The sequence below is a fragment of the Ursus maritimus genome, unplaced genomic scaffold, assembly GCF_017311325.1.
Source record: "Ursus maritimus isolate PB19 unplaced genomic scaffold, ASM1731132v1 scaffold_25, whole genome shotgun sequence".
NCBI classification, from domain to species: domain Eukaryota; kingdom Metazoa; phylum Chordata; class Mammalia; order Carnivora; family Ursidae; genus Ursus; species Ursus maritimus.
Genome location: NW_024425008.1, coordinates 726,649 through 739,083, shown reverse-complemented (window position 1 = coordinate 739,083; position 12,435 = coordinate 726,649). Strand labels below are relative to the sequence as shown.

At 61.3% G+C, this 12,435-nt stretch overlaps 1 long non-coding RNA gene across 1 annotated transcript; it reads right to left on the bottom strand.

Annotated features, from left to right (window-relative positions):
- On the bottom strand, positions 1-4,771 carry LOC103676880. Its single transcript, XR_572248.2, has 3 exons — positions 4,619-4,771; positions 2,143-2,354; positions 1-1,119 (listed from the first exon to the last, which is right to left on the bottom strand). It is a non-coding gene; the product is annotated as an uncharacterized LOC103676880 (long non-coding RNA).
- Between the last annotated feature and the right edge of the window lie 7,664 nt (positions 4,772-12,435).

Below are 12,435 nucleotides of genomic sequence, written 5' to 3'. Positions count from 1 at the left end.
TCCAGAATGTATAAATATATAAAGAACTCCTACAAATCAACAAAAGATAGACGACCCCACAGGAAAATGGGCAAACAGACTTGAACGTCACGGAGGAGGAGCGTCTGGAGATCGGTAAACATATAAAGGTGCCCATTTCACAAACCAGCATGGAAACGCAGATTAAAACCCCAGCGTCACACCCCAAACCCACAGAAGGGTCAACACGGAACACATGAAGCCTTCCAGTTACTGGCAAGAGTCCGCATTCACTGGTGGCGGTGAAAGCTGGCACACCCGCTTCGGAAACGTGTTTGGCGGTGTCTGTGCAAGGGAGACGTACGCAGACACACACCTAAGATTCACCCACAGGAATGAGCACGTGCGTGTCCCAAAACACCTACCAGGACGCTCAGAGCAACGCAAACACCAAGGCCAGAGGCCACGCCATCAGCAGTAACTCGGGTGAATAAATGGGGGGCCATTCACCCCCCGGAATGGCACAGACAACACAGTAGCCCCCTCCCAGACCTTGTGCTGCACTGAGCAAGCAGATGCCAGGGAGCTCACACGGGAGGCTCCCCTTTCAGGAAGACCAAAGCCCGGGGAACAAGTGCAAACAGCACTCCGGTATCCTTGGGTAGGGGTGCAGGGGGGAGGAGAACAAGGGGCGCTCAGGGGCAGGACCTGGGGACGGTCGCCTCCGTCTGCACAATGGTCACACGGTGGTTCAGGTGGTGACGTCGGACGCACTTGTCTGACTATTCTGCGTCGGGGAAGGTGTCCCAGTCAGGACCCCTGGAGCTGCACACTCAGGAAGCAGAAGCTGGGGAGGGTGCCCGGCCCCGCAGCCACGAGGGCTCAGTGGGCCTCTGCCACGGCAGCAGACATGGGACCGCTGTCCCCGGTGCTCTCATGTCCATGTCTTTCAGTCTAGGGAGATCCTTTCAGAGCCAGTCTCCTTTGTAGTGATAAAATATTTCCCCGAAATTCAGCAATTTCTTCTGTTTAAACCAAATGAGGTAAGTGCGATGTTTGGCATTCGAGTAAAGCATCGCAGGGTTCTCCCGTCCTGCTCTTCAGTGATTTCCATCCTCTTTCTCTACGGCGTATTTGCTGGGCAGGATGTCTGCAGTAAGGCTTAGCAATTTAACAATGGTTATTTCCTAGTGGTCCAATTCAAATCACTTCTACAGAATCTTTCTAAATTTTTTAACCTACTCGATATTTTTAATAGCAAGCATTTTAAAAAAACATTTGTTTTGTGCCTCTGGTTTACCTATCGCTAGCTGGGTAACCTTCAGCAACTCTCTTAACCACTCTGAGCCTCCATCTTTACAATTTTAAAATGGAGAGAATATCACCAAGTTCATAGATTTTGATAAGGATTAAGTTAGAGCTTTCAGGTGGAATGTGGATGTGTCTATTACACATTATTTCACCAACTGGCCAGGGCGGGGTTACCCGATAACACAGATGGCCCCGTTAAATCTGAATGTCAGACAAACAACAAGTAAGTTTCAGCCTAAGTATGTCTCATGCAGTATCTGGGACCTACTTATACCAAATATTGCATAGGACATGCCTATATACTTCTACCAAAACAGTATTCATTGTTTATCTGAAATTCAAATTTAACTGGATGTCCTATATTTTTATTTACTAAATTTGACAACCCTGCTCAAGGGTGTTGCTGTGCCTTTGCCTACCTGGTTTAGCAAGTACCAACCCTGCACCCAGCACAAGGCTGGCCTTCAATAAACATGGACGGAGGGATAGATGGGAAGACGTGTGGGTGGATGGATGGACAGGTTGATGGATGGATGGATGGATGGTGGGTGGGTGGATGGATAGATAGACGGGTGGTGGGTGGGTGGATGGATACTGGACACTGTAATGGTTTTAACACCAAACAACTGTAAGTATCCCATGACAGAGTCAGGGTGACGCAAAGGAACTGCCTGCTGATAGGAAGACCCCCCAGCTTGGACACATCTTACCATCCTTGGGATTAATGTGCTCAGCTTCTGTATCTATCAAATGGAAATGCTCTGCTGTGCCCCAGGCAGGAGGAAGCCCAGTGTGCTGGGGCATGGGCCATGTATCCTTGACATGGGAAGGAGGGAACCTGACTGCAGGCTTCAAAACCTTCCCAGCTCCTACCTGATTTCACATAAAAGGTGACCTCTCCATTCCAGCACCAAGGAGCTGCTCCCAGACAGCTGACCACCCCTGTGGCCAAGGCCAAGCTTGCCAGCCTCTCCCGGCTGCCATCCAGAGGCTTCTTCACTGCTGGTGTCCAGTCAGATACACCTCTCCCACCTGGGGGTCCTGAGCCCCGGGAACCACATCTTTCCAGAGAGGCCCACTTCCACCTGGAGGGAAGGGGCTCCTATCAGTTGGGCCCACAGCACCTGCAGAGATCTTGCTAACGGGCCCTCCTGTTTTGGAGAGCCGTCCCCCTGTTGAACCGAGGCCTTGCGAAGCCACGCTCCAGCCACCCCACCGTGACAGAGAATGCCTGAGGTGGGGGTCGTCTCCCCGGGGGGGGGGGGAGAGCATCTTCACGAACATGGCCCTTCCCCAGTCAGGGCCAGGAAAGACCCGAGGTGAGGCGCACCCCTTCCTCCCCCAGCAGCCCTCCACCCGCTCCTCCTCCCTCTTCCCAAGGAGACAGATGGTGATGGAAACAGCCTCCTTCGTTTTCCGGGGGATGACTCAGTGTGCAGCTGCTTCCTCAGCCCCACACAGCAGCCAAAGCCTGCTCTCCCCCGCCCAGGAGCACCCCCCCACACCGCCACTCCTCCCGGGAGGATGCTGGGCAGAGGGGCGGGGAATCTCTGCCAGGACACCCTCTCCCCCGGCCTGGGCTGCACGCCCAGCGCCTCACCCATCCCCATCCGAGTAGACCCCTCCGAAGCCTCTCCTTTCCCACCCACCTGCTGACGTCGGCACCCCTGGGCAGCAGGGAGGACTATGTGTTGTGGGTTCCCCTGGTGTCCCAGGGTGCAGGGTGAGGAGAGATGCGGGGAGCAGGGCAGGGGAGGGGCAGGAGATGGGGGGCCCAGGCTGAGCCCCGGTTCTCAGGACACTGAGAGAGGGCTGAGTGGAGGGGGAGGGGAGGGTTAGGAGGGAGCCCCGAGGGAGAAGAACAAGGGAAGTTTCCAGAAGCAGGAGGTCCAGAGGTCAGTGTGGAATGCTGCAGGAACCAGACAGACCAGCCTCCTCCAAGGAAAATGTGAGCAGGAGCCCAGCAGGGCAGACCCACCCAGGGATTGCCCCTGGGGACGCAAACCCTGACCCCTCAACTCAGAACTGGGTCCTCACTCAGGGACAGCTCTCCCCCCTGGAAGCCCCCCAGGACCTTTGGCGGAACCCCCCACCAGCTCCTCCCTGCCACCCCACCTTCTCTTCTTCTGCCCCTCCTGTTCGGCCTTGCCGCGGAGCCGCCCCCCAGGACAAGGGCACACACGCACGCACACTGTGTAGCCCTGGGTGCAGAATCTGAACGCCAGTTAGAGTGAGTCCCTCTTCCCTGCCCTGCGGGAGAGAGCGGCAGTCACCCCACCCCCACCCCTCTGGTCCCGCCCCTCCCCCCCATGCCCGGTGCCTGCCGCAGAAACTGAGCTCAGGGAGGTTGGGTCCCTTTGCCCAGGGCCACAGGCGGGGCGGGGGGGGGTGGTCTGGGACCCTAGACCCCAGACCACAGCAGGCAGCTCCCTCCATGGGAACACACACTCACCTCGGGCCTGGGCAGGTAGCCGGGACTCAGACCAGAGGCCTCCAGCTTGCAGCCGGAAGTCTGGGTAGGTCCCTGGGCCCCCTGGGGCTCCTGCAGAAGGTCCCCAGACAGCTGTGCAGACTCCAGACCCTCCTAGTGTCCCTCCCTGTGTGCCGCCCCCAACCTTGAGCTTCAGGTTCCCTAAGTCGGGAATAACAAAAGGCCCCTCACCTCCCAACCAGTCAGTGCAGGTCAGTGCGGGGAAGGGGCCGGGGTGCTGAGCAGCTGGTTTTCTCCAGGGTGGGAGATGCCGACTGCGGGCTGGAGCCTTGCTCCAGCGGGGAGACCCAGATGTGAGCTTCAAGTCAGGCCATGGCACCTGCCCTCCGCGTGGCCTTGAGCGAGCGAGCTCTTAGTCCCTTGGACCCTGGGTGCCCGTCTGTTGACAGGTGCTGACACCCGCTGGGCAGAGCCGTGTGACCGTGGACTGAGCCGAGCCCCAGCAGGCGCCCTGGGTCGCACGTTGAGCCCCACTGTGTGTACCTGCTGCTCTGAGTGCCCTTCCAGGGCGGGGCCTGGGGCTCCTCCCCACCCTCTGCCCACTGAGCTTCCCACTGCACATTCTGGAGCCGTGGGCACGGACCCACAGCCCCACGCTGAGGCAAACCACAAGGCCAGGCCCTGGCTGAGCCACCCAGGCAGGGCCAGAGGCACAACCAAGCTCCTAGGTCCCAGGCCTGGCAGGCCCTGCCAAGGGCTGTGGGGGAGCCAGCCGCCCCTGGAGAGACCCGACTGCCTGCCTTCCCTTGGGGCCATGGCTAAGCAGAACTGAGGCCCCAGCGGAAGTCAGCACAGTGGTCAAGATGGGCTCCCAAGAAGGGCTTGTAAATTGCCACATGCCCATAATCCTAAGCTTACCTCATTCACAGCAAGTGCTGGGGACCCTCGCCGGCTTCACTGCTGGGCACCCCTGTCTCCCATGGTCTTCCTGACAGACAGCCGGGCGGCAGCCCATTCTCCCTGCGGCAGAAACCGGAAGCTGACCGCTGACACACACTCAGCTCCAACCCCAACAGCGCCTGCCAGCTTGGCCCTGCCTCCCTGCCTCCCTCCCTGCACCCAGGGGATCTAGAGCCTTCCCTGACTCCCCCAGCCTCCAGCCCCCAGCTCCCAGTCTACAGTAGCCAGCTGGTCCCCACCAGGTCACAGGAGGGTTGCTCGCCCCTGGGCCTCATCTCCCACCCCAGCCTCCACGACACGCCTGTCCTTTTCACAGACACTGGAGGGCACTGCTCCAGGGGTTTCATACAACTCACACTGTTGGACCCTCCGGCAGCCGTGGCTGGGACCAGCACCTCCGCTGGCACTCTAACGGGTCTCCCAGCTCCAAGCAGCCGGGGTGCCCGCCCAGGACCTGACCGCCTATGAGCACAGAACCAGGATCTGGGTCCGGGGCCAATGGCTACAGTGCTCCTGAGCTGGACCACCGGGCCGCACTGCCCGCTGTCCGCAGGGCACAACCGGCCTCCGGGGGGCCCTTGCCGGGCAGGTCAGGCCCACTTCTGGAATGCGGCTCATGGGCTTACACTCCCTGTCTGCACAGGGCTACCTGGGCGGCAGTCAGACTGCACCTGCCCCCCCAGGGCCTCTGCACCCCCACATGCCCAGCCCAGCCCCCTTCTCACCATCCCCCCTCAAACCAGCAGCCTCTCCAGGGAGACGGGTGATGATTCAGGCCTGAGTCAGCAGCTTTGGGAGAAGGACTTGGCCACCTCTTTGCCAGCACACGGGGGGAGGGGGAGAGAAGAGTGCAGGGAGCTGGGGTCAGCAGGGTCCCCTGGCCAGCACTGAATCAGCCACAACCCTGCTGGGGTGCTGGAGCCCAGGAACCCTGTCCCCGGAAGCTTTACACACAAGACCCATCCTGTGGGAGGGGGGTCTGGACCACTGGGGGCCAGCGCAAGAGGGTCGGCAGGGAGGGGGGGGTCTCCTGGCTGGAGGATGGAGAGCTGCCCTCGGGCTCAGTCGGACTGCAGCCCCCCATGAGCCCCCACCCAGTGGAAGCCTAGCCACAGGAGGCCGCCCTCACTCAGCAAACACCCCTTGGCGCCCTCCCAACCAGGTCCCGGCGGGAAGCGCAGACACAGGGGTGCTGCGCAGGGCGCCCAGCCTGCAGTGTGCAAAGCAGCAGCCCCGGCTCCCGGCGCGGACGGTGCGAAGGGCCCCAGAAGCTGAGGCGGGGAGGGGTCCCTCGCTGTCCCCTTTGCGCAGACTTTGCATCCGGATCTCCTGAAGTCATCTGTGCTCACCAAGTCAGCAGCGGACACAATTTAAAATGGGATAAAGACAAAGGACATCCTCATGACAGCCGTGGACAGGAGTCCAGTGCCACGGGGTGTGTCTCGCCTTTGTGGACTCAGTGTGGTGTGGGCTGCTCCCAGCTGCACCGGCGTGGGCTGGGGACACGTCCGGAAGGGCCAACTATAGAAGGGCTCTGGCGGGCGCTCCCCCAACAGCCAGTGGCCCCCAACTTGGCAAAGGGAGCAGCCGTGCTCACGGTGGTCGGGAGACCACTCGCGGGAGGCCAAACTCCACCACTGCTCCGCCCATCAAATTAGAACTAGATTTCCAGTTAGTTTAAAAATGTGGCCAAAGAAATAAGGAATTGGTAAGTTAAAGGAAACGGGGGTGCGCCTGGGGAGACCCCAAAGGGCCTCCCTGGGGAGGGACACACGGAGTCGGGGACAGCCTGGTGAGGTCCCAAAGGGCACACATCACAGGGACAGCGGGGGGGGGAGGGGGGTTCATGCTGGGGCACCCCTGCAGAGCTAGGGCGGGAGGAAATTACTCAGACCCCCCACCCCCCACCCCGCACCTCTCGGGCCACACCTGGTCTGGAAACCACAGGCTAACCACACAAACCTGTGCCTGAAAGAGAGGTCAAAGTTCAGTGGGAGGGAAGGGAGAACAGTGATTGTCCGGACCGACTGGTGGGAGGAGGTCCAGGAAGAGCCAGAGGGACTTGGTGGGGGGGGGGCGCCAAGGTAGTGTAGGGTGGGGGCCACGCCTGCAGAACCAGCAGCCTAGACACTGGTGTGGCCAGCGTCTGCAGAAGGACCACCCTGGGGTTTGAGCTTTCGGTTACCTGTCACTCTCTCATCTGCAGCTGCGGCTCAGGAGGCACACTGGCCCTGCTGGGCGCTCAGACAGGGACAGGGCCGGGGCGCTGGGGGCAGAGACTCAGGGGGAGGCCTTGGGAGTGAGCAGGCCAGACGGGCACGAGGAGCCCCTTCCCCGCCTGGGAATGAATCTGTCATCTCTACCCGTGGGACAGCTTAGGCGCAAGCCGGTTCTTTTCCACTAAGGTGAAGCCCGGTGCCTAATTCAGGGATGGTGGGGCCAAGGGGAAGCCAGACCTGAGCTCGGGTTATTCTGGGACGATAGGTGGCTGCAGCATTGGGGGGGCCCAGGGCAGAGCTGAAGGCCAAGGGGTGGGTCAGAGTGAGGCAGGCGCCGGCTGGCCGCGATTTCATTCATAAATACCTCTGTAACAGCCTCCTTCCCGAAAATAAAACCTTCGAGACCTAAGAGGCCCCGGCTTGGCACCATGTCTCTAAGAAACACAGTCCAGGAGCCAAAAACCACCAGCAAGGGATTCCAGACTTAGGTCCCATCTCTCTAAGAATACCCGGGACAGTCCAACCCATCAGCCTAAATGCCCTTCTCTCTCTGCCCTCCACACTTCTCTGAGCCCCTCCCCTTCGCCTCGCCCCCAGCCCTGCCTCTCTAGAGGAAAGAGAAGACCCCTCCTTAGATCTGCAGCTTCAAGGCCAAGGGCAGGGCGAGTGGGAAAACTCCTGCATGGTGCAGACCCTGGGCTTGGGCGCAGAGGCTCCCAGACGCCTCCTCACCCTCGAAGCCCTACGGATCCCCCTGGGGACTCCATCTGGTGTGCCCCCAGTTACTCCCTCCCCCCAGTCCCCAGGACCAGGGCTGTCCATCCCACTTGTCCGTCTCCACCTTTCCTGGGCAGCCTGTCCCACTGCGGGCTGCAGAAGCCCCAGGGCTGCTCCCTGCTTGGCCCCTGCACCTCTGGCCATGACCCTGGGCACACGCCGCCCTCAGGGCAGGCCACCAGCTGCCTGGGGGACCGAGGGATCACTGGCCCAGCCCGCCCAGACAGATGCTTGAGGGAAGGGCGCATGGACAGAGGGATCCCCGGCCCGGAGATGGGCCAGCTCTGCCATCACCCCGGCCTCCGGCCGTGCAGCGTCCTCGGCCTGCGGAGGCAACGGACGCGCCTGCCCCTGGCGGTGGGGTCCACACAGTCTCAGCAGCCCTGGGCCATGGCGGTGCTCCATGGTCACCACTAACACCGAAGCCGCTTCCAGGGGACACAGGGTCAGGGTCTGCCAGCCTCGGGCCAGCATGTCACCAGCTGATCAGCACATGACCTGGTTCTACGTTTCTGGTTAAAGACAGCTTCTTTCGCCTCGAGTTGACCCGTGAAACCTGTGCTGACTGCCCCCCCGCCCCCGCACAGTCGAAAATCCCCGTATAACTTTTATCTGCCCCTAAACTTGACTGGTAACCGCCAGTGATGACACATTTTGTATGCCGTACGTCTTACCGCTGTGTTCTTACACAGAGAAAGCTGGAGAAAACACGTCACCAAGAAAATCATGTGGAGCATACGTTTGCAGCACCGGACAGCATTACGGAGAAGCAACCGCGTCTAAGTGGACCCACCAGGTCAAACCCGTGTTGCTCAAGGACCCCGTGCACGGCTGACTCGTTCACTCCCAGCTCCGGGCCGGCCGCTCTAACCGGCACCTGAAGCAAGTCTCCTGACCCAGGTGTGTTCCTGGGAGGTACGTCCCAGCCATTGCAACAGTGAAATCCCCAACAAAAGGACAAAAGTGCGGAAAACGCATTACCGGCTAGGCCAAGAAGGACCCTTGCTCACGGTGTGGGATTGAAACAAGGAGGCAGGGCATCGCCTCCTTCAACCTCAGCTGGGGACCTGCTCCTCAGGGATTCAAAGTGTTTGCGGCCTTGGGCATGTTCCCAAATGGCTGCGGTTTGGGGGTTATAAATACGCGTTAACCAGTAGGCAAGCTCGTAAACATGAGATTCTCCTGTGAGCACGTGTGGGTGTTCAAATGAAGGGGGGAGAGGCCACTCCCTGACCGAAACCTCCACTGCCCGGCCCGGCCACTGTCCCTCCTGAGAGCTGCTGTCTGGTCCCACTTCCTGGACCCCTATCCCCGACCAGGGGTGGTCCCCCACGGACACCAGCCTCCAGCAGCCAGGCACCAAGAGCCCGGCACTCAGGTGCTCCTTGCAGTTTGAGCTGGGAACGCAGAAGAACTTTGGAAAACTCAGAGAGGCTGCCGTGAGCGGGTCCTGAGGCCACAGGGTCACGGCGCTGAGGGAGAGACAGGAACGCTGGGAGAAGCAGGGCCCAGGGCCAGGGCCCACAGCTGCCTCACCCTACAGCTCCCGGGCCTGGAGGTGACCAGAGCCATGGTGTCCTAACACACAAGCACAGAGGCAGAATGGCTCCCCAAGCGGCAACCCTGGGTGCCCAGGTTCTTACTCCCCGGTAGAGCTAGCCCTGACGTGGATGCCTGGATGGACCAGTGGGTGGATGGGTGGACAGATGGACAGGTGGGTGGGTAGATGGACAGATAGACAGGTGGGTGGGTTGGTGGGTTGGCATACTTTTGCTGACTCCATTCTGTAGCAGAATCAGAGGTCATTTCAGGGCATCCCAGAAAGGAAACAAAAGGAAAAATGTTTCAAAATGAAAGCAATGAAGAACGCTCTGGGTGCCTATCCAGGGAAATGAAACTGAAGGCCAGGCTGCTGCCCAGGGTCTCTGGGGGCCGCCGGGGGCCTCTCTGGGCTCATGGGTGCCCACCCACCACACTCAGGGCTGTCCTGGCTTTCACCTCCGCATCACGCATCAGGCAGGGAGACTGCTCTCTGAGAAATGCCCACGCCTGTCTTCCTGCTCCCAGCAGAGCTCCCACTGGCAGGACCAAAGCCTACTCATCCCAGTCTCCGAGTTCTGCTTCCTGACGAGAGGCGGTGGCCGGCTCTGTGCCGGTCGGGGCGCAGGCAGGGCGCCCTTGCTCTGCCGGAGCGTGGGGAGGAGGGTGCTGGCATCACGTGGACTCCGGCCTGTGTGTCAGAAGCGGTTGGCCTCGTGTTGGAGCTCCAGCATGTTCCTTGGCCTCGGCATCTAGGTATCCAGAGCTGAGGGTAGGCACGGGTGCACCCCCAACTCCAAAAGGAGACCCTGGCCCCAGGAAGGGTTCTGCCAGGTGGACGTGGCTTCCAGAAAAAACGTCCATCATCAGACAGGCTAAGTGTGCTGTCCTGGCTGCAGGACAGGAAACCAGGTCAGAATGAGGCCTGGATAGGGGTGTGCCTGGGGGGGGGGGGCAGAGTTACTAAAAGAAATGGGGACCGGGGCTGGGGGCTCTTTATACATGTCAGTGGTTAAGCAGGATGAGCCCTACAAAGCTGAGGCATGGTGGGTCAGGGCCCAAGGCCAGAGGGAAAGCCACCCTGACTGAGACCAGCGTCCGCACCCCAGCCTGCCAGGCCCCTGACCTCGGCCACCCACGACACACGGACACATGCTCCCTGCAGTCCTCATCCAGCTCTGGCTGGTTACCTGCTGGCCTGCGGTAGACTGAGCCGGCCCTCGGAGCACAGCACAGATGTGCCTCCTCCCTGGTGCCTGTCCGTGAGGGTCCAGACTGGGGACCCCTCTCCCGGGGCCCACCTGCGCCAGGCAGATATGCAAGGGGGAAAGCCCCGGGCAAGAGCCCGCGCTGGTGGTGCGGGCCCCCTGCAGCCTCCCTCTCCTCCATCGGGGCAGGGGCCTCACAGCTGGGTGGGCCGCAGTAGGGCTGGGCAGTTGGCTGGGATGAGGACCCCGGCCATGCCAGGCCTCCGCTCCAGTCGCCAGGGGAGGCTCTAGATTCTGCCCACTCCCCAGGCCCCGGGGTGAGAGCAGGGGTGCGGGGCACAGAGGCCCTGCTCAACGCTGAGCTCCCAGCTCGGCCACCCACCCAAGCCCAGGCCCAAGACTAGAAGGTCACTCTCCTCCACTGCATTCTTCCATCCACTAGGTCGACAGACACACCCACTGACCGCAGCCGGTAGCAGCCAGGCACCAGCTCAGGAGAGCGGTGAGTCAGCCAGCCCGTGTCTCCTGCCCCACCTCCAGGTCCTGCCATCACCAGGCATCAGCTCTGGGATCCAGGAGGGCATCGAGAGGCCTGAAACCCGGCTCCAGGGAGCGCAGGAAGGCTTCCAGGAGGAGGCCCCAAAGCTCAGAGGGTCAAGGAGAGGGGCAGGGAGAAGGATAGGAGAGGGCTGACCAGCAGAGGCATGCTTGCCTGAGCAAGGAATCCGTGCATTCCAAGAACTGCTGAATCCCCATGCAGGAGTGGCCGTCCGTCCCATATCTCCAGGTTGGAGAGTGTCCAAGAGTCAACAAACACCTTTCTTGGCTGGCTCTCCTGGGTACTCAGGGGCCCTCATCCGGCACTGGCCTGTTGCCAGAAGCCGCTCCTGCCCTGAGGCTGACCCAAGAAGATTTCCTGGGCCAGGTAGAGGCTGCACACGCCCCTGGGAGTGGGCAGTTACAGGCTGGGAGTTCCGGGCCCTATCCCCACCCGACAGGCGCATGGTGGGTCCTGGGGCAGAAGCTGCAGTGAGGCTAGGAAAACCCCCTGCCCGAAGCATCGGCGCCCAGGGCCCTGCCCTGTGCCCCACCCGGCCGGCCTCCGCAGGGCCTGAATCCCACAGGTCTCCAGAATGTTTTGTCAGACAAACCCAGGGCTGGGGATGCTTTAACCACATTCTCTCATCTTGCCCTAATTACAAGCTTTAGAGGTTCCTGTCATTCTCCTTACAGATGGGGAAGCTGAGGCTTGGCAGTTGAAGTCCCGTGCAGACACACACTGAGTGCTAGAGCCGGGCCCTCAGGGCAGTCCGCCGTCAGACTGGAGCTGGGCAGGGGCTTGCCAGCCTCCACCAGCCCCTCACGCACCCATGGTCCCCTGGGCCCTCAGGCCCGGGGCAATCTGATCCCTGTGAGCTCCAACTGAGGGTCAGATATCAGAAGGGACTTCCAGAGCTGGGGGCCACCTCTCCCTAGCCAGTCAGCCAGGCTTCCTGAGCCTGCTATGGGCAGGCACACCCTGGGTGATGTGGGGGTCACTACCCCGCGGGCTCTGGGAGGGCTGCTGGGAGGTCCGCAGGGGCTGGCCTGGCTGGTGGGGGCGCCCTCCATCGCAGAACACCTGGAAGAACAGTCTCCCCCAGGGACCCTCAGGTGCGGGATCCAGCTGGCCAGAGCAGGGGTCCCCCATGGGAGGGGACAGTCTCCCCCAGGGACCCTCAGGAGCGGGATCCAGCTGGCCAGAGCAGGGGTCCCCCGTGGGAGGGGACAGAGGTAGACGAGCAACGGCCGACTTTGACTTTGCCCCGGAGCCCTGTGGCTGAGCGGGCCAGACGGCTCGCTACCAGTGGGGGCTGGACCTGGAGGAGGGGACGGGGGCGAGAAGATGGGGCGCCAGCGAGAGCAGGGAGGCGGACCGCAGTGAGGTCCGAGGTGGGGCGACCGCTTCCAGGCGTTTCCCGGGCTCCCGCTCCCCGTGTTCCGCCCCCACCTCCACCCCCGCCCGCCAGGAGCGAGACCAGCGGGGGGGGGG